The sequence below is a fragment of the Gambusia affinis genome, linkage group LG14 (genome assembly GCF_019740435.1).
Source record: "Gambusia affinis linkage group LG14, SWU_Gaff_1.0, whole genome shotgun sequence".
NCBI lineage: Eukaryota > Metazoa > Chordata > Actinopteri > Cyprinodontiformes > Poeciliidae > Gambusia > Gambusia affinis.
The window spans coordinates 12,899,088-12,924,374 of record NC_057881.1 but is presented as its reverse complement, the minus strand read 5'-3'; the positions used below and the strand labels follow the sequence as shown (position 1 = coordinate 12,924,374).

Here is a 25,287-nt window from a genome sequence, read left to right as displayed (position 1 = left end):
TCTATTCTGCACTAAAATCACAACCACAAACCCTTCTTTTATTTCCTCCATTTATGTAGATCCTATGTGATCAGAGGTCGTGGGTGCTTTCTAAACATTCAGCAAGAATCACAGAGCCAAAGGGGCGTGGCTTACAATTTACAGTATTTACCTGAGCAATGTGTGTGAGGTGTGCATAGCGGACCTCAGTCAGACTTCAAGCAAACTCAAGATGCAACATCCTTTGCACTAATAGAGTAATTCATGCAAAACAAGCTCCAACCATCCAGTACAACACTAGAAAATTAATTTATATGGTAGTTTTCTTATCATAACACCCACTCCAAGCAGTTGACACCACAGAGACTTTCACCCAACTGCATTTCACAAATTCAAATATTTAATCCATAACTTTTCATTTGCAAGACGACTACTCACACTTGCCCTCAACTCTTTATACAAACTTTAAGAAGCAGGTAGAAATTTTTTACAAATACAAAAATGCATTTTATTTTTGCTCCCATCAGTTATTAAATTTTTTTGCATAATCGAACCATCCAAAGTAACATAAGTAAACTTTTGGATTAAATCAGTCTATGTGTAATCTATAAGCCAGTTTCAATTTGTACAGTGAATTACTGAAATTAGTTTGAATAATATCTACTGAAATGCAGTCTTATTGTGCCACATAAAAGGAGAACAATATGCTCCAATGTGTAGAACACATGGGGAACAACTATATTGATCAATCATGTAACTGAGAAGATAATGTCGAAGTGACATCATGGCTCAACAGTATCATGTAACGCATTACGACTAATATGAAGATTCTCACATTAAATCCTTATGAGTTCAGTAGTTAAGACCAGCAAGGACACAGTGATTTTTCTGACCTTCATCTTTTATTCCTGCTTTAAAAAAAAACTCCCCAGCATGCTGCCAGACCCTCTATTACTTGTGTCTGGGAATAATAATAATAGTAATAATAATAATAATAATAATAATAATAATAATAATAATAATAATAATAATAAAAATTCCTCCCTTGATATCGTCTCCTGTCCAGGTGTCACTATCTGGCAACTGCGTGCCGGTCCGCTGGTGTCTCGGCTGGCGCTCAAACCAGAATAATTACCGGCTGCCACAGTGCAGCGTCACCATGGCAACATGGCCTTCTACCCATCACCACTATTTATGGTGGCAGACAGGGAAGAAGAAGAAAAAAAAATAAAAAATCAAGAGAGATGTTTTAAAAGCAACTTGTGGATGATTAGGCTGCAGGTGGTGGGTTTTATTTGTTTGATAAAGAACCTCTGAACTCCCCACCAGCAAAGCAGAGGACAAATGGACTGGAAGGGATTCAGGCCCTCTAAAACATATAATAGGGGGAAAAAATGACCACTCCGTGACATTAAACACTTTAAGACAGCTAAACAGCTGAAATCTGTAGTTTTTAGTATGACTGAGAAATTCTGAGTGTCTCAAGCTGAGGGTATAATTAAGTCTTTATTGTGGATTGAAATTGTGACATAAAAACAGAAAACATCTTCTGACACCGAGAAATGACTCATTTTAAGCCAATCCTAATCAACAGCCACAGTAGTTTTTATGCATAAAAGTGCCTTTCAAAGTGAAAATCATGTAACAGAAATTACAAGATTTCACATCATGAAAGTGATGTAACTGAATGAATCTTGAATTGTATAATTTTAACAAGTAATGAAAGGAAATATGATTTTATTAGACTACTATTTAGATAACACTATCCATAATCTACAAAAAAATTTTATTTAAAAATTTTTAATAGATGATAAACAAAAATCATGCATACATGCATAGGTAGGCTTGTCGCAATAAACAATAAATCAATTAATCGCACGATAAATTCAAACTATCGACCTCATTTTAATTATCGGCATTACCTTTTTCTCTTTCTGTTGATGACACTGAATGAAAAAAGGCTCAACTCGCTGCTCTTCACTGACCCTCCCTTCCTCATTTCCTTAGTGTAATGCCCAGCGCACACTACACAATTTTAGAGCTGTTGGCCGATTGTCGGCCCATTTTCAAAACCTGAGATCACACATTAGCCGACAGAAATCCTAGGTGTAACTGTTTGCCATGTGGTGTCCAACAATGGGCACAAAATAATGGCTACAAGTCCAGTTAACTAATTTTAAAACCAGGCATTAATCAATGCTTTACTACAATCTACCTGCAACGCATGTGGCTCTAGTGTCAGCGTAACGTCCTGACTTGAAAACACACAGAGTGCTGGTAAATCTTACAACTTTATTTGTGCTCAGCAGGCTGCTTAATTTAATCATTTAATATAATTTTCATTCCATTTAATAATGTTTTGTATGATTTTATATATATATATATAATATATATATAATATATGATTTTATATATATATATATATATATATATAAGTAAATGGAATGAAAAAAAATATATATATAATCAATAAATGATCAAATCTAAGTTTTTTATGTCATTTTTGCTTGGGTTTGTATGAACAGCAAAAACAACCTTGCTGCACAACGGCACTGACCAGGACCAGAGGGCGACTTGGATGGTGGGTGAGCATGATGGGGGAGGGGTGAAGGTGAATTGGGGTGTGCAGCCAAGAAAGGGGGAGGAATGACGATGATGATGATGATGATGATGATGATGACGAAAATAAAGAGGGGAATGAACAAGCAGCACAAAAACACCAGGATCAACACAGATGTACAGGTGAAGAAAATGCAAACAAAAGCAAAGCGGAAATGAAAACAGAGAGAAAAATTAAAGACATCCTGGAAAGCAGAACAAGCACTCAGGCTGATATACAGTAGCCATAGTGACACATACACCTATCCCTAGGGAGGTTTGATGATTTACTACTCCCTACATTCTGCAGTGCAAAAGCGACCCTGCCCTGACCGAGACACTGTAATCATCTGAATAAACACACAGGCACAAAAAGGCATTCAGAACCAGCACAGTCTGTCGAATCAGTTCCACAGATTCATTATAATTAAAGAAAAAATCTTGAGCACCAAACCTAACAGACTGGCGTTCAGCCAGAAGCACCATCATGCATGTAATTCAGTTCACTCTAATTTGCTAATCATGCCCCCATGTGTCTTAGGTGTGTGTGTTAGGCAGAGGAAGCGTAATAACAGGTGCTTCTCATCAAGGGACATATCAATGTTGCTGTGGTAACACTGGCCAGCCTAAGGGTTATTGGTTTAGTATGAGAAATTGATCCATCTTCTCTAAATGGGAATATTGAAACTGCATAATTTATAAAGGCTCCCCTCATATTTGCAGCTCTCATATTACAATTAAATCTGTTGTATTGACACAAAGTAATAAAGCCCTTTGCTTGTACAAGATGCAGAAGCAGTGTCTTGCAGCAACATTTACATTATGTCTTCCCCTTGTTCCTGTTTAATAACAAAAAAATTCAAAAATCATTTTAGAACATCCTCTAAACTGGTTTGCTAACGAATAATGCCCTAACCCTTGAAATCCAAACCAGCTGCAAGATCACGGATCAACAGCATGTCCAGTTTCTCCATCGCCAATGACAAAGCTCTTCTCGTCCTCATCATGCTCTGACCTGTCCTGACCTCGCAGGGCTGCTACAGCCCACAGAGGCTCTGTGCATATGTGCAGTGATTGTGTAAACACTTGTGAGCGTCTGTTCAATCTGCCTCCATTTAAAGTCCAACAACCCCATGGGAAAGCCTCATTTTCTGCCTTCCTCTGTTCATTTTTTAAACAGACATGACTGACTCTGAAGTCCAGCACCAGTTTGTGTTCCAAAACACAACTAAAACTGTAATGTAATTGATGCGCTGCTGAATCACTTGCTCACAATTGGCTTTAACTGGAGAGTTGTAACTCTTCTTTAACCAAAAGCTTTTATTAGCTATATGAATTAAATCATGCTTAAATATAATTATTTTTTTTTCCACAAGAAGAACTTCTCTCACTTGTACTTTCTACAATTACTTTTGCCAATACCTGGTCAAAACCTTTAAACCATTATCATTTAGCTCTGAGAAGTTAACTATGTCTAGGGCACTAAGATTATGGGGAGAATAATCACTCTTTCAATCTAAAGCTCAGTTCCGCTTTTATCTTCCCATCTTTAACCACTGTAATAAATACATGTATTGCAGTTACTCTGACATATCTTTTAACTTCACTTTTTTTTCACACGCTCTCTCAGCTTGAAAAGGGGAAGAACCTCGTCAGTAAAGAACTTCGCCCAGTTGTTACTGTCAGCAAACCTCCATAGTAACAGCTACTGTAAACACCCTCCGAACATGTCAAACAGAAAGGGGGAAATTCAACTGAGGCAACTCCCTGCAAAAATATCTATACCATGTGAACTTCTTCATTTTTTCTAACGGTCCAGCCACAAAATTTAATGTATTCTCTTTGTGATGGACCAGCGCAAAGTATTTCCTAAATGAACTGGCAGAAACAGTAACAAGGATTTTACATTTTTTCTTAAATTTGCATTCAGACCTCTTTACTGTGATGCCCAAGTTAATGCCTAATGTCTTCAGAGGTCACCTGTGTGTCAATTAGTCTGTATAAATTCAGCTGTTCGTAGTAAACATTAAAAAACAGCTTTATGAAGACCAAAGAACAGTAGAGAGGTCAAAGAGAAGGTTGTGGAGAGGTTAAAGGCAGAAATAGGTAATTATACCCTTCCCCAAGTTTTGGACATCTCACAGAACCCTATTTAGTCCATTAGAGACAACTAAAAGCCCCATAGTGACTTTGGAGGAGCTGCGATATGATACAGCTCAGAATTAAAAATTTGTTAACAAAATAACTAACCTAGGCTGCAGGGAGAAAGCCAGACAAGTTCCATTTGTACTTTGCCTGAAGCAATTTAGGAAATAGAAAATGTATTCAAGAATGAGCACTGGTCCAAAGAGATCAAAATGATACTTTTTAGGCTGAAAGCAAAAGATAACATGTTTGATCTATAACTAAAACTGCACAACACTCACAATGAGTCCTCTTAGTGGCAGCATAAATATCCTAGCTATGTACAGAACTATCCTGAAATAAAACGTGTTAGACTTCGCAAATGATTTGAGATTTGGGTGAAGGTTCACCTTCCAACCATAAAATGACCCTAAACATACCGCCAGAGATACTTTGATTTAGACCAAAGTATTTACATGTGTTTAAGTGACCTAGTTCAAGACCAAAACCTAAATTCAACTGAGAATTTGTGACACATAAATGCACTCTATTTATTTATTTTTGGACTGAGCTTGAGCCATTTTATAATTAATAATAATAATTTGAAAAATGAGTCTCTGGATATACAACGCTGGCATAAACATACCCTCAAAGACCTACAGTTGGAATTGCAGCAAAATGTGGTTCTACAAAGTATTGACTCTGCAGTCACACTATTATTCAGGATTTTTTTTTTACTTTATAAACATTTTACTTTGATTTTACAACAGTGCACCAATTTGTGTTTCACATAAAATTACAATAAGAAAAAACTAACATGAAGCTTGTGGTTGTAACGAGGAAATGTTTAAGGGCTGTGAATTAGTAACCACCATGTTCTGGTGAGAGACGGCCAACATTTGCAAAACTGAAACTTAATGAGAGGAGCCAAATTTTGTGTGTCTCCGACACAACAACGCATTGTTTCATTGTCAAAAATTGATTAGCTGTATGATGGCAGAGCCATTCCGCTATTAATAAAATGCTGAAACAAAAGCAATTTGTGCATTGCAACAGTATCCAGCAATTAAACGGATCAACCAGGCATAACATCCAAATATGTAAATAGAGGCATGAAGCGTGAAAATAAAAAAAAACATTTCAGCTATTATTAGGATTTGATGAACTGTCATTCATACTGTAAGTATGACCTCTAATAGCAAGACGGAGAGAGAACTGAATTTTGAGGATGTCAGGCTACCTCTAAATTACCTAACCGTGAACATGAGAGTAGTCTGGTTTTCAAGTGATCCTCAACAGACAACGTTGACCTGCCTCTGCTGAAAGCAAAGAAAAATATGAACTGTTCGTGCGTAAGCAGATGCACATCCATGCGGGCGAACCTGACAAGGATATAGCCGATTTATTTAGCACTGAAACAACTGCATGCATAACAATTCTCCATCATTGTCACCTTGAGATGCAGATTAGCATTAGAGTGAATAAGTAACAGATACGACCACCTCATTATTCACTGGCAGCAGCCTTTATGAGGCGAATAGCTGCAAAGATAAGGGGATTATCAGGGTGAATGGAATGGGACGAAGGATGTTTTGTGTGCATGTGTGGCTGCGACTGAGAAATCCATGGAGGCAGTTCATTGTAAAAGCTGCTAATGAGATGCAACAGATGCATACAGACGAACGGGCTCATTCTCGCTCCAGCTAACACACATGCTTCACTGAGCTGCCATGTGCACAATAAACGCTTACACTGAGGTTGTCAAAAATGTACAAGCAAAATTAAGTCTTTAAAGTATCTCTGCCACACCCAGAGCTGCTGCTGCTGCTCCGGAAATGGCCAAGCGGTGGTTCATTTATCTCACTCCCATGACACCAACCTTTTGGACAAAGGGCACAAGGCAGCAAGGGGATTAATAGAGGTGTATGAGAATAGGAGTGACTGAAATGGAAATAGGGTCCATCTTTACAAGGCTCTAATCACAGCAGGGGTGTCTTAATAGATGACCCAGGTGGGCTGAGTAACAGAGGCTCTGCCACTTTCAAAAAGTGCAAGATGGATTTATTTAAGGTGAATTGCATTAAACATGTACACTGAATTTCTATCATGCTCCTTCCCCTGTCCTCCTCACCTTTCCATGCTCCATCTTTATAGTTTTCTAGACGGAAAACACTGCATCGTCCGGTAAAGATATGGTAAAATATGGAAGCCCACAGGGCCAGCGGGCTTCCAACACGGCTGACTGTAGCCGTGTTGTATGCACGGCTACAATCAGCAGCTTCAGCAGTCGGGGGTCAGTCGGACAGTTGCGGGGTGGCTGGGAGGAATTTTGAAGCTGAGCGAGGACTGCAACCTCCATAATGGCAAAGAAGGGGGTGGACTGCTGCTGCAAGACATTCAGATGCAACTTGGAGATTCCAGATCTGCCTCCCACATTCACATGAAAATACAGACGCAGTTCTTAAAGATTAAGATGAAGATCTGTCTTCACCTTTTTCACAATTCGATTCGATTTCTTATTTTATGAACCAAAATTAATGGCAGCGAGGAGAGAAAGTTATTCAGAGCAAAGGGGAAACTCAGGTCTGAAAAAAAGGAATAAAAACCAGTTTGGAAAAAAAAAAGAGGAAAAATGATTATTCAAATAAAAAAGTAGCTTAAATAAAGTAACAGAGTACCGTAGTTTATTATTCAGAAGGCTATATGGGTCACAATTTTACTTTCACAAAAGCATCAAAAAGGGGACAAATTCTCTATGTCTTGCTAAAATATTGAGTAAATAAGTAGTTTGATTCCTTTTTTTTTTTTTTTTTTTTTTTTTTTAAATCAGTTTTTAAGGTTTGGAGGCAAACTCACATGTAGTCATTTGTGAGAAAAAATGAGAGGGCCCTGCAGAGAGTGGAGCTAAGAGGCTCGTTCCTGTGTTTATGCCCTCTATCCGGGATCGAAGTCAGAGTTGCTGAAGGAACAGCAGAGACTCTTAACTCTGTACACATGACAGAAAACAGAAACGCTAAATCACAATCAGAACCACCAGACTGCTAGACAGCTTTCTGGATCAAGATTATGTTATTCACACTGTCTTGTTTTGTTGTATGCTATTTAGTACACAAGAAAAACTTAGGTCTGCCTAGCATTTAGACTGAAAGCTGATACAACCTCACACATACAACAATTACCATATTGCATAATTAATTTTTTAATTACGTCGATCCTAGAAGTAGAACTTTCTTATTGTATAGACTTTGCAAATATCAAAGTGCAGTAAAAAAGGAACACTGGCGGTTTTATTTGGTCAGGTTTTATGAGTCTATTGTTTTGGCACGTGTCCTGTGAATCAACTGATGTTACATTAAACGTATATGTTAACGTACAAAGTGTAAAAGGAGGAAACTTTGACACTAGACGTAGCTCTGCAACATCAGTGTGCACCCACGATGTATAGAAACTTTAAAACTTGACAAATTAACAGATGTTCAGTGTGAATCATTGTAAGGTGGACGGCTCAGTTATATCCCCCAAAACAATGTGGACAGAAAAATCCAAACTGCCGCAAAATGACCAGAACCTTTGTGCTTTCAGTGCTGCTCAATGGTGTTTTTACAGTGACAGGCTGGTAAATGAGACATTAAAACTAATTTACGTTACCATTCTGTTAAGGTTTTTCCCCACTAAGTTACAACATAATTATAAACCAAGTGACTAGAATAACATAGTGGAAGATTTATTTAAGTCTTCTCAGGCTGTGACTGCAGCATAATGCTCAGTGTAAAACTTGCTCCCTTTTCCGTCTACTGCTGTATTCTGTATTCTTTAGGTTTTATCAACCGTCTGTATCTCATTTTTCTAGTTCTGTTATGTTGGAGTTTTGCATAAAGAAGAACCTTCAGCTGGACCATTATAAAGAGGTTCCTCTTCCACATGCTAGACTGAAAATCAGAAAAAAACAACTGTACTCCTGAGCAACCTACACTTTTTAGCTTTTGAGTAAGGCAAACAAAGATCAGATATTTTAGGCAACATTGTTAAAGGTACTACATGAAGTGGTTGCCTGCAATAGATCAAATGCAGCCTTTATAGATGGGAGTGGTATTAAACCCAAAATAGATTCCTGATTCCTTAAAGATACTTGTACTACCACTTACTCATCTACTTCTATTGTGGGGCTGTTGTCAGATGGAAGGGCAGACATAGTTATTTCTGCAATCTTCTGCACCAAACTGTTGGCCTTCTCTTTCCCAGCACCGCTCTGCAACATGAGCAAGAGAGCCAAACCATGTATAATAAATTTACAACATTTCAGAATTTCTAGTTACAGAAAGGCAGAGGCTGCAACAGTCCTTTTCAAATCAGTTAATGGGGGTTGGCTCAGCGTGTCCCCAGGGAGAGCCAACACCAAATGAAGCAGCTGAATGTGCACCAGAGCAGTAAACAGAATGCCTGCTGGTGGTAGACAATCTGCTGTCAGTCACACACATATTCACTCACAATTATTTAGGCTTGCATACACACTTGAGAGTTTCATTCAAAACTGCACTGAAAAATGGACTCACGTACACAGAGTCACCGGAATAGAGATGGACCAATTAGCAAGTGACAGACAGAAAGACGGAGGGAGAAAGATGGGGAGAGAGATGAGAATACATTAAATCACTCAGTGTGCAGCAATTCATCAGAGGCACCTTCACACTCTGACGCTTTCAAGGAAGCTGAGGAGGCCAGCGGCAAATCCATTCAGTTACAGTGGGAGGATAATTTGGGACAGAGTGTGGAGAAAATGGAGGGTCACGCTTGCACCTGAATATTGAAGCCAAATAAGTAAAGCACAATTCAACTTTAGCAATAAGTTGATTGGGCATGTACAAAATAATGAGTATAACCTTTTTAGCTTCTGCGATGAATCAGAGAGCAGTCCGAGGTTTATCTCACCTCTCACTCTATGACTGATGGAGATAGGCACCAGGAATATGCAGGTGCAGCCAATGACACATATTCACAGTCCTCCAGTGTAGTTCTGTAGCAGACAATACGTCAGAATACAACAGGAGTCTCGCCTGCAACAAAGACCTGCAGCACAGCACAAATGTGTAAATGCACAATCAAACTGCTACCACTAAAGGTGGAGAGATGATAACAGTGCTGTGTGAACTCAGGAAACACTGGAATGCAGAGTTACAACCTGCTTCCACCAAGGTTAACGAGAAACTCAACAAAGCCTGAGCTCAGGAACTGCTAAGTTCATTTTTAATAATAGGAGCACAAAGCGGATCTTGAAGTTATTCTCTTTTTGATGGATTTGGTGTCAATAAAGACTTTGGTTTTGACTATTCTGGGTTAACAACAAAAGAGTTTGAGTTTATATTTATTAGATGAGCTTACTGTACTGACTCCAGAACAGTTAAACGTTTACATGACTTAGGTGCTTATAAAAATAGATTTACATTTAAAGGATGAGCTCATTTGGAGAGTTGTATCTCTCTTACTAGATTGATTTTAAAATTGTTTATTGTAATTACGCCAGTTAAGAGCATCTTTATTTCATTTTACAAAAAAAGTCTTTGGTAATCCACATTCAGCTGCGACAAAAGCAAAAACAGAAGAAATATGTAAAGAGACAAATATTTCACAGCACTATATTTTAGGAGAAACATTTCCTAGTGAAAGCTCTGTTGCTAGACAGCAATCAAATAATCATACAATGTTTGATTGTTATAAGATGGTCAGATCGGAGCAGTGAGAAACTTCCCAAAGTGCGCCTGAAGTCAAACATCATTATATCACAGGATGTGTGAATCACCTAATGGCCCTGACAACCAAAGGATATTGGACCATTATGGGAACCCAATACATATAACACAAATTGCAAAATTGCACCAGAGACCAACTTAACAGAGGATTGAACCAGTTAGCACTGCTTATGGTTGCTGAGGTTTTCCTCAGCAACAAACCATAATCACTACGAATCATGTTCAACCACCAGAGAGCTTCCTCAGGATCTCGGATTGAGTACTGCTGTGTGTTTTCAAGGCAATGACCCCTGGTGCAGATTGTTGGCATCTCTCAGAAGAATTTGTTTGACGAAGAAAAGCAGATTTTTTTTTGTCTTTAGAGATGCACAGTAACAGTTTGTTTATCCATTCTCAGATATAATACAATAGATGCCCTCTAAAGTAATACTTTGAAGACAAATTCTGTTTGTAGTTGGCTGCAGATTAAAAAAAGCAGATAGGAAGGGCAACCAGTTTACTTTCAGCTGAGAAGGCAAGGCTCATGAGAGCCTTGAGGAGGACTTAACAGTATGCACAGGGTCAGAGAGAAGATTGATGGTTTTCTCTTAAGCTGCTTCGGTACAAAAATAAAACATGAAATCCCCTCTCTTCTAACAACAATCTTGTTGTGTAAGACTTCCTAGATGTCAACAGGATGTGATATAAGGAGAGATCAGAAAACCAAATCCATTAGACTCATTTAAGCCTAAATATTGCACAAACAGCATGCTTTGACATTAAAGTAGAGTTATTTTACTTTTAAAACATAATTTAGGATGTTTATGTTTATGTAAATGCTCCAAGGGAAGACTTAAATTATCAAACATAAATGCATAAAACAGAGTATGAACCTTTTTGGCCACAGAAGCTAAAGGAATGAGACAACAGAGAGCAAGTTTCCCACTGGAATCAGTGGAATGTAAACAGGCCACCCGCATGCATAGTTTCAAGCTGATTCTTTCGAGGTCGTGAGACGAGACCCACATCTGGAAAAAGTTGCCCCACGGAGCAACGTAGTTTGTTAGGACTGTCGTCTAACTTTCCTCCTTCTAACCACATGCTGTGATCCAAACAGCCCCTTCAGATGCTGCAGGAATGTTGCTGCCTGCTGGGAAAAATGTCAACCCTCAACCTTCTCATTTTGTAGTAAACATCCTGTGTCTAAAATCCTACAGATCTATGGGTAAAATGATGCGGATGCATTTTGTCGCAGCTGGGAGTATTTAGGTTGAGGATGCTAGAGCCCTCACACAAAGGCAGCATCATTTACAGTTATCTTTCACGGGAGATTAATGAAAGTTTCAGTTCTGCTGCACAAATAATTAAAAAAATCTATAATCCATAGGATATTTGATTCAAAGTTTGTTTGACGAGTCCATATTTTATAGTTCATAGGCCTAAGATGATCCTAATGTCCAAAAATAGACTAAAAAGGCTTATTTTGTATTTCAATCAACAGAATAAAGGTTAAACGTAAAATGTTTTTAAGAACCAATGTTCAGTGTGGAACAGAGATGGACAATCTTACCAAAAGGCCACGTAAGCAAAGCCATGCAAACCATTCAAATGGGCTGGAGTCTCTTAAGACTTGGTGTTACTGGTCAATATATGTATATATGTGTACACAGTACAGACCAAAAGTTTGGACACACCTTTTCATTCAAAGAGTTTTCCTTATTTTCATGACTATGAAAATCGTAGATTCACACTGAAGGCATCAAAACTATGAATTAACACATGTGGAATTATATACTTAACAAAAATGTGTCTTATATTCTAGGTTCTTCAAAGTAGCTACCTTTTGCTTTGATTACTGCTTCGCACACTCTTGGTATTCTCTTGATGAGCTTCAAGAGGTAGTCACCTGAAATGGTCTTCCAACAGTCTTGAAGGAGTTCCAAGAGATGCTTAGCACTTGTTGGCCCTTTTGCCCTCATTCTGCGGTCCAGCTCACCCCAAACCATCTCGACTGGGTTCAGGTCTGGTGACTGTGGAGGCCAGGTCATCTGGCGCATCACTCTCCTTCTTGGTCAAATAGCCCTTACACAGCCTGGAGATGTGTTTGGTGTTATTGTCCTGTTGAAAAATAAATGATGGTCCAACTAAACTCAAACCGGATGAAATAGCATGCCACTGCAAGATGCTGTGGACAGGAGGGCCAGGAGAAACAGTCACACTGGGTGTGTTTAAGTGGTCAGTGTCGGGTCCCTCCGCATTCGATTGCTTCTCGTAAACATAAATGAATCCTCTTACATACATGTCCTCTCTGCAGGTTTTACCAGCAGGAAGGACATATTCATCCACCACCTTTACTGGCTGTTGTCCCTGAATCAAATAGCTGTAGAAATGTGTTGACTCAGCATCACCACAAATGACAGAGGACAGACTGTACAACTCACTTCCACTTTGTCCTGGAACCTCTACGACAGGATTGGGAATTACTGGGTGTCTTCTTTTCACCCACTGTGGCAGAAACAGGACAATAACTTTATTGTTGCTGAGGACGTTTTTCCGATTTAAGCCTGACCTGCAGCTTGAACAGAAAGGCTGGCCCCACAAATTTATCCAGTTATTAAAAAGTGAAGCGGTGTCGTTGAATGAAGTTGAGGATGGAAGCACAACAATGGGGCCCTTATTTAGCAGCTGTAAGAACGACATCCCACATTCGGTACAGGTGTTTTCACTGTACATTTCCCGATCTGTGCTGCCACCGTACGAGTCGAGCCAGACTAGAACCGACTCCAGTAAACAAGAGATTTGAAAGTGTTTCCCCACCTCTGGTGACGGGTCTCTCTCCCTCAGTTCCATCAAAACTGGGGAGAGTTCTGCTGGGGTAAAGAAATACCCTGGTTGGTGGACGGCAGTGTGAATCAGACTGGCACAGCTCGGGATAGACGAAGCCTCTTTAAACAAGTGTCTCTGAGCCAGACACCGTCTGGTGACGCTCAGGTTGATAACACTCTGAAAACCGGCACTCATCCAGCTGCTGTGGAATCGGTTTGCAAATCTACAGATGCCCCTCTCTGTCTGTCTCATTCTGCTTTGTTCCTCATGTACAACTTTCCTATCTGGGTCAGTTCCAGAGTGGACTTTTACATCACTTCCGGTGACTTTATACATTTTGATTTCCTGTTACAAAGGCCGCTGATTGGAGATGGAAATATTAACTAAAGGGTTGTTGTTTACTATACTACCACAGTGTAAGTCACATATTCTGTAATGATTAATAAAAAATGGATAATTGTTTGTTTGTAATTGTTTCTTATTCTAGAGATTCTATGAAGTGTAAAAACTAATTCATTGGGTATTTCTATCATCTGTTTTAATAAACTGATCAAGTTTTTCTCATTGGACATCGAAAACAATGTCACTGTTTCATAGATAGCTAGATAGATAGCTAGATAGATCTATATATATATTCAATAGAGACTCTTTCAGCCAGCACTTCAGGTTAGAGCTAAGAGGAAACGCCAAAGCTGATGCTAACTTTCAAGTCTTTTTGCAGCACTTAGCTGGCTGATGTATTCTCTCAGTGCAGGGTTTCCTCCAGTGCATTATAAGCATTGTTTTAAAAAAAAAAAAGTCTTTTAAAAATGTTAGCATTTTTTAAAGACTTTATAGTTGTTTTCAGGTATTAATCTTCCAATCTTTCAATAAAGATTGGATGATTGGATATTATCATAGTTATGTGATAATATCACATAATTATCAAGTGATATTTTCAAATTTCCTGTCAACTTTAAACACTCAAAAACACGATGGGCAGCTGGATGAATGGCTGCTTTCGGGGGGAAACCTTATAAATACTGCTTACAAATAATTATTCTTTCTTTTATCTGTTGAGTTTTTAAAATTGTCAATTACCAGTAAAAAAGGTTCATTATTCTTCAAGACAACTGAATGTCAACTAGCAACAACAGATGCTTTGACCAGAGCAGACTCCTTTTCTCCATTTGTTTGCTGGCAGCCTCTGGATAGAGCTTCATTAGACAGACTTATCTTTGATATAAAATATCAGAGCATCATTGATAATCTAGCCATCACGCTTACAGCTCAACAAATTATTATATTTTATATTATGCATCGTCTTGGGACAGATGGGTGGCATCGCTGCCTTTCCTATTGAGTGAGAGTTCTGCTTGTGTTCAAACAAATCCAGTTTCAATTCTTATCACTAATGTTGACTCCAGCTGACACCAGAACCCAACTGCTGCCTTCGGCACTTTCATGCTTTACCCTATTGTGGTGCTATTAAAGCTTATGGCACACATGACCACCTGCTCGGAAAAATGACTTTCTGGGTCGTTGCCGGATTATTTCACCACTGCATGCAGTCTTGGGGGGCCACAAATAGGTCAACACAGCTTCATATCTCAGCGCTCTTACAATACAACATGCAACAGCGAAAGCACATGCCATTGAGATGAACAAAGAGGCATGCAGCAATTAATTAGCAGGAACACGTCTAGACAAGTGAAAGCAAATAGTGGCTAATTTCCTGTGTTGTGACTTCTATCGACCTTGTTTTGTGGATTCCCAGGTCGAGTCCCCCCACCCCCTTCTGTGACCCCTTGTTGGTACTACAGTTATTGCTCTGTTGACAGGGCCACTTATAAACCAGCTGGTTGCAGTTCTCGTTATTGTGGTAAAACTGGCCACAGCTGCTTTAAAAAAAAACATCCCGTTGTGCATTTGAAGCAGTTTTCTCTTTGCTAAAAGCTGCAGGGAGCTCGTTTCAGCTTTCAGGTCCTTTCATAGTGTATTCTGTCAATAGAGATGCCAACACATTAAGCAGAAAAAAAAAAAAAAGACGATACAGGAACATGTGCAATAATGTATGACAACCACAAGACATGAGCCATTTCTCTTTGTTATATAAAACACAAAATATAGTCAAGTCTCTTAAGTCATTATGGCTTTAACAGTACCTGCCTTATTGATTTCCTTACATCACTAATTAAAAGAAGACAAGTGAGATGGTTAGCGTGATTAAAAACACACTTTGCATGGCTATAATGGTCCATTAAATAGGCAAGAGTGTATCGAATGTCAAGCTTAGAGGCCTTTCATGTGAGGCTCTTTAAAGGTAAGACTAGGACAAAGATTTGGATTCATTACCCAACTAAAAACATGTAGAATAGTCTTCAAAGGTTTTTACAGGAAGTGACAGAGTTCAAGTGGAAGGGATGTAGGGAAAAAAGGAGCTGACTGAAGCACCATGAGCTGCTGAGAGGCCCAGTCTAACCCCCGGAGCCAGCCCCAGAGTGTCAATCCCTTTGGGAGACTGTACAAACTGTTATACAGTCTGATATGTTTGTTTTCTAAATTCTAGATATGCGTAGTGGCATTTGTAAACAAATACCAAATAAAATCCAACAGAAACAATTTGAAGCAGTTTCGCTTCTATCGCTTCTAACACTATCGCTCTTTTTTGTTTGCTTGCCCGTTTACTACCACAAGGTGACAGCAAAGCACCAAGTTGTTTGGCGTAAAGCAGCAAAAAACACAGTTTGCACTAATAAGCAAAGACAAGATTGGCTGCTGTGGAGGAGTTGTCACTTGCGGTTCGCTCAAGCCTCTTTAAAACTACGGTTCAGTCACATCGCCTCTTAAAGCCTCCTCTGGTTAAGCCGGTCTGTTTCATTTTATATGTTCCGCACAGAAGTGAGGTTTGCAGAACTACAGAAGGTGTCAAAATCAGATAAGCTGGGTCAAAATTGAGATCATCTCTCTTCTAAAGGGTTATTCTAGATCTCCAGGTTGTCTTTAAGGTCTGAATTCTCAATTCAGATTACATTTTAAACAGATCAAAAGGGGGGAAAGGTCCAAATATATTATTGATAGAGTGTGACTGCACACCACCTGAAATATAATTTCTAACCAAATATTACGTATAATAAGTCCTTAGCAATTGTAACATTGAGCGCAATTATATCGCAATGGCAATTGCGATTCCATAATATAGAGCATTCATGTATATTTATAGAATGATGTGTTTTTAATGAATAAAAGTGTACAGGTAGAAGTGAAAATATGCATTGTGAAATATGTATATGGCTGTCACATGCATCCCTGTGGTTTGACGGTTGAACATTCAACAACTGAACAATTAGCAGAAAATTCAAAAATCCTTTTCCGTTGAAATGCACATCTCAATCATAAACAGACAGTCCTAAGAAAGCCCCGACAAACTTATGATTCACCTCACAGTTTTTCCACATAAATAATTGATCAACATGTCAAGAAGTTGGTCCAAATGATGATTCATTAATGAGGTCCACAGCCTGATCCTGAAGTATTTTTTTCTGAGCAGAGATTTGATTGATTTTAGAGCGAGGAGAAACGGACAAGTTGCTGTGACACGGGACAAACTAAAGTGTGGGTTTGTGACGGACTCAATTCAGATCCAAAACAGAAATGGGAGTCAGTAGATCTGTGGACTGAGAAGAGAAACTGCTGACAGTGCTACCAAAAAATGTCTTAAATGGTCATGTCTTCACATGTCATGTTAAACAGTAAGACAGTAAGACAGTGGAAACATTTATTTGATGATGTGTTCTTTTCAATTCGCCATTTCCTACTGAAAGAGTTGATGTTGCAAACTCCACCGACAGTCCTTTCTAATAATTGATATTTGCAACTTTTTTTAGTTTGTTTTCAAATAATTTGGCTCCCAGAAGGCAGGTTGCTTTTAATATAAATATTCTTAGACAAGAAAACGAAATGTAAAAAATTAAGCAATTACTCCAATACTATTTAACAATGTTTAAAATTATTTTTTTTATTTAAAAAAACAAAATCTTGCTTTTGCATCATGTATTGAAACTAAAACGTGGCTATTAATTTAAAAAAAAACATGCACCTGTTTAGGCTTTAGATACAAGTTTGACTGAAGAACAATTATTTTATAACCGTCGGTGTTAAAAGGAATGCATTCTGCTTAGTTAAAGAGGAAGTTTATGCAAGGCCACGGGAGCTTTTAGGTTTTCTGACGCTCTTAGTCAGCGAGAAAATACGAGTGTAACATGACAAGCACCCAGGGATTGAGAAAAGCCTACTCCTATCCCTGCCGATGACAAACCTCGCCGGGTCTTGTTATCACTTGGCAGACCATCTTGCGCCCAAAGCAGCGTGTCCCAATAACAGGCTATAAAAGTGACAATGCGTATCGACATCCTAAGAGGCTGCTGGGATGCATTCAAAGATAGAAGACAACCATGAAGTGTGCAGAGAAAAATGCATTAGGGATGACGCAGCAACAAAGAAAACAGACACAAGAGCACACGTTTTCCCAGAGACATTACACATCGATTATTTCTGACGAGTCACAGAGTGTCTGGGGAATGCTTGTTTATGTGCATGTGTGGGTGTGGCAAGCTAAAATTCTTGCAGACGTTTGCAAGTATTACCAACACACACAAAAAAAGAGAAGTGTAGATGTACTAGCTAGAAGACACTTTTTATAACCTTGCATTAATGGAAACCAAGATTAAATTTGTAATAACAGAAAAGAAATGTGTAATAAACTTTTTGTTGCCATATTATGTCGCCATCCATAAAACAAAAAGTCAGTATATTGCTTCAAATTGATAGTTCTCAACCCTAAAAGTTGAGAAAATTTGAGAGAAGTTCTTTTGGAGGAGTACAGGTTAGCTAAAACAATATATTTCAAGGTTTTAAACAAATATTACAACTTCAAAATGTTCCTTCATCCTTGTCCTATGACTTGTTAAAAAGTAATAAAGGCAGAGTGGCAAGTTTTTCTCTGCAGTTGTACGAATCTTAGATTAATTAATAGTGTGTTGCCCTTTCTCCACTTGTTGCCGACTTCCCATCAGCTGGCTAAAGGGCAGGTGTTATGCTTTCCTCTTGCTTACAGAAAAAACAAAATGGTATTCTGAAACATTTCCAGTGGAAGTAAACACAGAGAGACATGTAGCTGAAACAGAAAGTAACTAAACGTATTTTTAAACCATCACTCATCACTTTTGCAGCAGACATGCGTCCACCAAATCATATTATTTAACCAAGCATGTCCATATTGCGGGATTTAATCCTATGCTGTTAAAAATGTCCTGCCACAAATCAGCAAAGTCTAGCAGTTCAACCAGACAATCATAAACTGCAGAATCTAAAACTGATAATTATTCAACTTTGCAAGGTACTCAAGTGTTTCAGAAGGAGTATGTTAGTTATGCATAGGTGCTCCCACTGGGAGTTAAGTTGTGCTTCCCCTTCTTATGCAAATGGAAGTTGTCTAAAACTTAAAATTAATATGTGACAAATGAAAACCAAAATGTAAAATGGAAAGCCAAATTAAAGATGTGTCTGTCTGCTACTATTTTTGATCTCAAACCTTGACTTCATATGTTAGGTAAAAATCAGTATCATTTTGTCCATCTGTTTAAGAAAAAATTCCTTTTAAAAGCCGTTAGCTTGTATGAATAAGATGAATTTTTTTCATTTAGAAAATGAAACGGAGAATCTGTGGAAGGGAAAACACAAAGCAAATTCCATTTTCTTATGCAGAGGAGAAAATCTCCTGAGAAAAATCACTGTTGCTGCATCAGTGCACACAGTTACTATAGCAACATGAACATGTTGGTTTTTAAAAATCCACAGCAACTGCAGATCAAACAATGGTAAAATTTAACTAGTTAAAAAACTGAATTAACATTACATTTAGCTATTGTGCTTCTAAAAGCTGCAAATACCTTGTTCAAGTAAACAGTTTAACCAACATCCATCTTTGGCCCCAGCTGTTTTTTTTGTGGGTTTTTTTATCACTGTTGGCATTGGTCAGCAACTATTGTGACTGAACTCTTTCAACCAGCAGTGAATGTCACAATAACAAGTCAGAAAAGGCAGCAGATAAATGAATGGTTTCACTGACAATGACATGCCCACTCACAAACTACAGGGTAGTTTATGTGTTGTTTGTCCTCCTGCTCATTTGTTGTAATTCTCCCATAATCCTTTATGTGGCAAAATGACACAGCTGCCAGACATATCCACTCTGCTGGCGCCTCGGACCTCCACTCCTTTCCTCTCTCGCTCACTCACAAACAAGTTCTCCCTCCAATGAACAAACTTCACAACCACAACATGTCATCAAACATCCAAGTTAAAACGAAATCTCGTCTCTGGAGAGATGACATCTCTTTGTTTTTTTCATTTTGGTAGTAAGTATGGGACACACCCTGTTTACCAAGTTTGATTCATACCTTTGAAATCATTTGGTGACTCAGGGCTTCTAGAGAAAACATTTGGTTTAAATTTTTTCCAAACTGCAACTACTTTGGAGTGAGACCCATCACAGAAACCTATACAAGTGGAATGAAATCAAAACCTTTAACAATAACTGGTTAACAACATGAGCCGAGTTTCCTTTTTGATATTGCTGAACATCCCAAAGTAACCAGACCAGACAAGGCATCTCTCGGTTCACTTATTAAGATAAGAATCCAGCCTCACATTGGCAGAGAGCTTCTCATACAAAGCAGCAGGCTGTGCATTTGCAATAATGTGCGAGGCTGTCTGGCATCTGGTCATACTGGGATCTGCTTCCTTGCAAATCCTTGTTGATTTAATTTGTGCACGCTCGACCGGCAATGTCAACTTTGCGAAACGCGGTCCTGAAAGCTGGGCTAAATTAGATGAGCGTGCTTAATGCTCGCTATTCTGCCTCCGCTGGATGCCAGATGACGGCACATGAACAAGTGCTAAAAAAGCCCAGAGAGAGCCAGCAACACCAACATCACAGCAAATAGGATTTGAAATTTCTGGAACGGTGTCTGTATTGTTGGGAAAACACTGCGGAAAAGGAAATGCAGAAAAGCTCAGCTGCACAAATTACCCGACAAATGCTGTGTTCCTAATGTTCATATCTGTGCAGAAGAATCTAATTCTTGTCATTCCAACCAGCAAGCACAAAGAACTCTGGTAGGTGTGTCATCTGATTGAGGCTAAGGGCGGTCATTATGGTATTACGTCTTTACGCAGGGTCTATCTAAGAAGCAAAACAGGATTATTAGCAGTGTAGCTTTCAGTGTTCAGCATACTTAATGACTAGACCTGTCCATCCTGTCTGAGTGATTAGTTATTGACTAGGCTGAGGCCGACTGATGCGGGAGAGTGTGCACAAGGCATAAGCTTTCTCAATATTTAGTGAATGAAAAGTGGATTTGGTTACAGAGACAAAAACAAAGACACTTTTACAATGTCTAGATGCAACCTGCTGTACACACATGGTACATGGTAACTCTGTGTTATTATCTAGCTGTTACCTGGTCCTTCACATATCCTGGACTGGCCCACAATGGTCAACCATTACCCGAAAATGCTTTCTCTGTGCCACTGAGGGAATTTCTTGTTAGTATTGGTTATATTCTACATGAGCTAAAAATCTCCTGTAGTTTCCATATCTCTATTCTGAGGAGTAGTGGTTGAAAAACAGAATGCTTTTCTACAAAAAATTAAACATCCAGGTCTGGCTAGAGTCTCCCAAAACCTTGCTGGGGAATGTGGTATGGTTTTATTGAAAACAGACTTTAAGGCACAACTCTAACTATAAGACAGAGACTAGAGTTGGATTAAAGTGAACTATTCAGGACTGGTGTGAATGCACTCATAGTAAAAAATAATGCTGAAGTGTTACGGCGTGACAGACAGAATGTGACACATAATGCAAAGTCTTCCGTGCATTAGTGCCGCAGTAGCCTCAGTCGTCTGCTTTTTTTATCACAGAAAAGATATTCACTGCAGGGGAAAAACAGGCCTCATCAGGGTGTTTCCTGCTGCTACTGAATGCATGAAAATTAAATCAGAGCAACAACACAGAAGCAGAGTACACCGACAGGCATTAAAGGAAAAACTCCATAAGTACAGATCTGTAACAAACTTACAGTAGCAGTCTGTATGGTCAAGGTTAACCATTATTTGCTTTCAGTACTTGATAGTGCAGGTAAAATATCCTGATTAGAGGAATAATGAACAGTGAAAAGGCATAACTATTCTCATAAGAAACATTTCAACTTAGATTTGAGAAAAAGGGCATCAGTGTTTGTTCCTCAACAGCAAATTTCTTCCACACAAAAACCTGTAACATCTCCCAAACATGTGATTCTAGAATCTTAAACAACTCTGGAGGTAATACATGAAGGATATTTGCTCCTTAAGTTTGTAACTTGTGCAACTCTCGTCATTTCAGCAATAAAGCCCTTCATATTTGCATGTAAGAGCACTTATAGACGAATCAGTCAGCAATCAGTTTGAAAAGACTTTGCCAAACTCATCCTACCTTCTTTATTCTAATAAGTATGCAATTTTCTTGAGCATATAAATCTACCACACAGTTTTGAGGTCAGATCAAGTCAAAGACAGACAAGTTTACCTCTTCGTGTTGCCAGAAGTCGGGTTAAGAAGGACAGCAAACCCACTGGGAATCACACTCTGATGGAGATGAATATTCGTCCAGCTTCTAATTGAATAGCATCAAATGATTGTGGATGATATGTCAGGTTGGTCCACACTGATGGTCTGGCAAAATATAACAAAAGAGATTTACATTATAAGAGAAAAACTGAGAATGAGGAAAAAAAAACAGATCTCTAATTTCTCACACTTATTTACCGACAGCATCCAAAGCTTGGAGGGATTTTTTAGTATATATTTTTAGTGTATATTTCTTTCCAAACACTGCATAAAAAAATCCTTTCCTGATGAGAAAAAAAACAAGCTGCAATGAAAGCATTAGTTTGCAAGATTCACCACAGAGTGTTAGAAATTTCAAAAAGGCTGTTATGTCTGGCAAAGCAGCATGAAGTAGGTCTTTTCCCATCTTGGATTTCCTGCATCCTGTCACTTCCCAGTCTGTCTGAGAGTTGTCGTTGGCTCATATCCTCAGCTCTATTTTCCCAGTTTGAAATTCCTCTAAATCCACAAACTCTCTCACATAAGTTCCCACATTAGTCACATAAAAACCCTCTATCCAAACTAGAATTGTTCCAGCTGCTGGGCCTTTCTGCCCTCAGGCATCCGACTGTTTGCTTTATACTCATTATGTAGGAGACATTTATAATGATATGGGTCATCTCTGGAAGCAAAAAGTTCAAAAATACTTTCACCATCCTCTTTGTACTTTGATTTCCTTCCTTTAAATTCAGCCTTTTCTTCTCCAGTCCTTTTGCCCTCACTTAAGATGTTTTGTTTTCATAAGGAGTCTCGGGCTCAGTCTCTGTTTTGAAAGCTTATTTTGTTTTTGCTGCTGCTGCTCAGAGTGGCACCCTGCTGCAGTGGGTCTGCTCCTTTTTCAGACTCACGTCTTCCGCTTATAAAAGCTCCACTCCCTTCTCTCCTTCACTTCCTTTCCCAGAAGCTGGAAGGTAAAATCCCTTTTATCTTCTCCTTCCTATTGGTCTTCCTCCGGTCAAAACTTCTTTTTTTTTTCACTTCTAAAGAAAGTCCGTTAGCTGCCGCACTACAGCAATACTTTTGTTGGATTTACTCTGAATCAGGATTGTCTCTTGGCTAAAAGAATACTTTACACAACCAAAAAAGAAAATTATTTATTTTCATAAATAATCTACAGAACATTATGGCAATATATCTTCATTTTCACAAATTTTCATTTTAATTATGTGCAGGCTTGTAACTCACAATAGTTATAAATACATATACATAGTTATAATTTCATTGGATTCAATGAAATAAATATAAAAACAATTTGAAAGGTAGTTAGAAAGCCACCTAGGAATGCAGCCATTGATAATAAAGAATAGTGGAGAGATGGGCCAGAGATAAATCTGACAGCAATCTGAGGGCAAGCAAGAACTGTTCAGCAGTAAACAATTCACTTGTGGTCACGGTTTTTGTGGTTCTGCAATGAAATTTATTAGAATATAGCCCAACCACTTCTCTGTTGGATGTCATGGTGCCAAAACGTCCAACCAAGAAGGAAGTCAGGTGGCCCATTTAAAAAAAACACGTGTGGCATGACAGGAAGCCTTCAGCAGAAACGCCAACATGGAAAAAAACTAATTAGGAGGTTCAAATAACACAAGTGTATATTGGTGAACCAAGTCAACAGACTGCAAACAGTTGTTAAGCAAGTGAAGTTTCTGAATGCTTTAACATTTCAACAAAGAATCTAAGAAAAACATCAGGAACTGACTGTTCAGGAGGAGAAAGTCTCCTCAGTTTGTCTCAACAATATGCCCCTTGTACTTTCACTTGGCTTAAACAGCTTTTATCAAAATCTATTTACTCGCTCACTCAGACCTAACTCCATGACTGTCGCATTCTGTCTGAGGATTTCTTTATTCTTTTTCCTTTATGTTTTCCCACCGCCATCTTCCTCTCTTGGATAAAGAAGCAGATTTAGCAGCAGCCAGCAAATAAACACAAGAAGTCTATTCAAACAGCTCAGCCATGACAGAGACTGAGGAAGGAAGGACCAGTGAGCAGGAAGAGTGGAGGAAGACGGAGTAAATTCCTTGAATAACATGAAAACACCGATAAACAACATCTTTATGGAATGAAAATCACATTACATGAAGGCATAATGCCTCTAATTGCATCCATCTCATATTTGCAATCCCCCCCTCATTTATCACTGCTTTCCATTCTCATCCTAGCACACACACACTTGCATAGACACAATGCTCTCTGATGTTATAACGCCCTGAGGTCCATTAACCAGACCAAACTAACAACAAAAGTAATTGGCAAAAAGGCTCCAGAAAATTTCAAGACCTAAAAAAAAAGTAAAAAGTAAATTTCTTAAAGCAGTCATGCAGTGGAGGCAAAATGAAAACTTGCTTGTTTGTTGTTGCCTATGTGCTTAAAATGCAAAGAATGGAGGCAGATGTTATAGCTAACAGTGTTCAGGACTTGTTAGTTAACTTAGTAGTTACTGTTGATGTTCAAATATGTTTAAAATTATTTTTTAATGTCACTAGTCTGAATGAGTGCGATGACAATGTTAGAATAAGCTATCCACATTCACCAATGCAATGATGGAGAGAAGACATAAAAACACCTCAACAGTTTAAAGTACAGCTACATCTTTTAAGGATTTTATATGCAAACGTACCAAGAGAAGGGTAAAAAAAATAATTGACCACATTACAAGTACACCATGGTACAGCCAAGAGAAAATATGAAACAGCAATGAGACTAAAAGTAGACACGTAATGAAGAGATCTTCATTACTAGAACTATTTTAACTTAAGTCACTGTATAGCAATATGGGAGCACTTTTTGCACTTTATTAAAAAGCACTTTATTTAGCACTGCACTTTAAGCATAGATTTTCACATCAATAACAATTTGCACACAAGAAGTTTTAAGTATATTTATCCCTGTGAAGGGAGGGCAATTGTTACTCAGAGCAAGGAGCTACTGGTGGGTAAAACTTGAGCAAATGCATAATCTGTAAAGTGTGGAGGTGCTAAGATGGAGTGGCTGTCTTTTCTGTGTCCTCTCCAGGATATTTGGACAAATCCTAGGTCCAGACACCATTTCTAGGTTCCGGGAGAGGCCATGGAAAAGTGGGAGGGCAAAGTGTTTGTGGGGTTTCATAATGGTGCTTATGGGGTAAGGATAAAAAACAGTAAATAGAAATGTGTTATTTGGTAAAAAAAAAAAAAAAAAAAAAAAAAAGTATTTTATTTATTTATTTATATAAATAAAAAGTGGTACATTTAGATCCCCTGTGATTTAAAAGGTGGTTTGGTCCTTCACAGCTGGGACTATTTAAGGCTGCAGTTCCACATGTGGTCTTGTTCTTGATGCTGTGTTCTGGAATAATAAACCTTTG

At 38.5% G+C, this 25,287-nt stretch overlaps 1 protein-coding gene across 3 annotated transcripts in view; it reads right to left on the bottom strand.

Moving 5' to 3' along the window:
* pag1 (phosphoprotein membrane anchor with glycosphingolipid microdomains 1) overlaps positions 1 to 25,287 on the bottom strand; it is a 65,699-nt gene that overhangs the window by 26,605 nt on the left and 13,807 nt on the right. For 2 of the 3 annotated variants that reach the window (XM_044138291.1, XM_044138289.1), the window contains exon 2: positions 21,862 to 22,007. The exons of the other annotated variant lie outside the window; for it this stretch is intronic. The gene's annotated coding sequence lies outside the window, so the exon portion shown is untranslated. The remainder of the gene's footprint in view (positions 1 to 21,861; positions 22,008 to 25,287) is intronic. 3 annotated transcript variants of the gene reach the window in all.